The sequence below is a fragment of the Tribolium madens genome, unplaced genomic scaffold (genome assembly GCF_015345945.1).
Source record: "Tribolium madens isolate multiple individuals breed KSU strain unplaced genomic scaffold, Tmad_KSU_1.1 Scaffold_20;HRSCAF=117;Tcas5.2_LG4, whole genome shotgun sequence".
Classification (NCBI taxonomy): domain Eukaryota; kingdom Metazoa; phylum Arthropoda; class Insecta; order Coleoptera; family Tenebrionidae; genus Tribolium; species Tribolium madens.
Genome location: NW_025400985.1, coordinates 1,490,359 through 1,492,762, shown reverse-complemented (window position 1 = coordinate 1,492,762; position 2,404 = coordinate 1,490,359).

Genomic DNA, 2,404 nt, shown 5'->3' with positions numbered 1-2,404 from the left:
AATTTTGCTCGATTTTAATACAGAAATAATTCGAAATTAATGTATTTTATAAATATAATTGCTTCAATCTTAATTTTAGGCTGAAATAAGGCAATTTGTGATATGTTCAATCGATTTGGCTCAATTTTAAGTTGTGAATCAACCTGAATCAAAGTATTTCAACCAAATACTGGCTTTAATAAGAGTTTTCTTCTAAAATAAAGCAATTTGAGCTATTTTAAATTCAATTTTTCTAGATTTTAATATAGAATTATTTCAAAATTAAGGTAATAAAGCAATTTGTGATATTCTCAATCGGTTTGGCTTTATTTAAACCAGAAATTAACCTGAATCAAAATTTTTCAACACAATGTTTTAATAGAAGTTTTCTTCCAAAACAAAATAATTTGAGCTATTTTCAATTAAATTTTGCTCGATTTTAATACAGAATTAATTCGGAATTATTGTATTTTATAAAAATAATTGCTTCAATTTTACTTTAAGGCTGAAATAAAGCAAGAGTTTTCTTCCAAAATAATAACTTAAATAACTTTTAATATAAAATGGAGTGACGAATTTGGTCACTAAAAATCAAATAAATTGGTAACCATAACACTGTTATGATTTAATCACTAATATTTAATAAAAAAACGTCAAAAAAGCTTAATTAAAAGAAATGTAAATATATGTGTCTCTATCAAAGACAAACATCTCACCACCCATTGATTTTCGAAAAATCTTTTCATAGTGAATTTTTACACCCTAAGAAACATATTTTCAAAATTTCATAACCCGCAGACAAATTAAGATAAGTCAAGCTTTTGAGTAAATTTATCGTCGAGCTCTTTTTATCCATTTCCATGCAACAATTATGAACCGACCTCGACATGCTAATTTTTGCTTGATCAAAGAAAGTGTCTGCACGTGACAGGAAAATTTCAAAACAGATACCAGTTAAAAGCTTCGCTTGTGTACAACAACTTTTCCCCTAATTCACTTTACACCGGTCGATATTAATTTAACTAACATTTTTCTTAATTCGCTGCGAAATTGGCACTATCAAGAATCCCCGAGAATACATTCAAAAAGAACGGTAATTCGATAGCGAGATAAAAGAGCTGCTGACGGGTGATGAAAGAAAAATGAAATTTGATAAAAATATAACAACAAATAGATGGTAATCGAGTTGGAAAGAATTTTATTTCAGATTTTCACATTTCGCGTTTCGCAAATTATTTCATTTTTAATTGAGATAAAACGAGTTCTCGTCTATTTTTGCTGATATTTCGCCGTAAAAATTAATTATTTCTAGAAGAGAAGCTTTTCAAAATCAGCGATGTTATATTAAAACCCAACTACAAACCGCAGATACAAAATTATTAGCGAATATTGATTTATTCACTCGAACCGGGAAACATTATTATTATTATAAAATATGAAATATAAAATCATCTATTTGCATAAAAGCGTAAACAATTTATGGACAAATTGATACTTTATTAAATTCTAATTAATTTCCACCTCTTTTTCAGTGATTTATTTGAGTCGGTGGAAAGGAAAATTAATTCACGACGCCGGCGACAAGTTCCGTCATAAAATTAAAGCTCACTTCTTCATGCAAATTTCGGACAAATATTTGACCTCTCAATTGGCAAACTAAACGTTTCAATTATTAAAATGTTCGAGTCAGAAGTGAAAAAAATGTAACGTTTAATTAGGATAATAAAAGGACGGGCACAGGTGTACAAAACTGTTTGAAATCTGAATAAACAACATTGCTGTATTCTGTAGGAGACATTTTAATTATCGCAAAATTTACATCTGTTTTGGCAATACATCAAAATAACGTCATCTCTATGCCCAAAACTGGATTTAATTAAAATACTGCTCAACGTCGTGAATCCTGAGATAATACCAAATGTTTTCTCGAGTGGTCGCGAAAACAAATATTTGGAGTAAAACGACTCGACAAACAATCACATCCAAGTGAACTGTTCTACAATTTTGGTTTAGCTTATTTATTTATTTTTTTTCTTTATTCCAAATTAGTATTCAGCTGTGGACCTTCGTTGAGAAAGTTTAACGTTCTAGATTCCTTCACAAGAATACGAAATAATTCTGATTACATGGAAAGATTCAGACGCAACAGTGGAGAAAAAAAGAGGCTTTAATTTAGTGTGGGACGACTATTTGTCACTTAAAGACGATTATTGCGTCATTAGACGAAATTAGCTAAAGTGTAAAAATTCAAATCTGTCGTAATATCTCGTTTTTTTGACATATTTTCCACCTTTTATTATTCTATAATTTTTTTTAAGTAAAAATATTCATTAAAAAAATTTAATTGGTCTTCGAAAACAGCATAAAAAACCCAACACAAAAAAATGGTATAAAAAAAACGTTACAGAAGGCAATTGTTTCATAA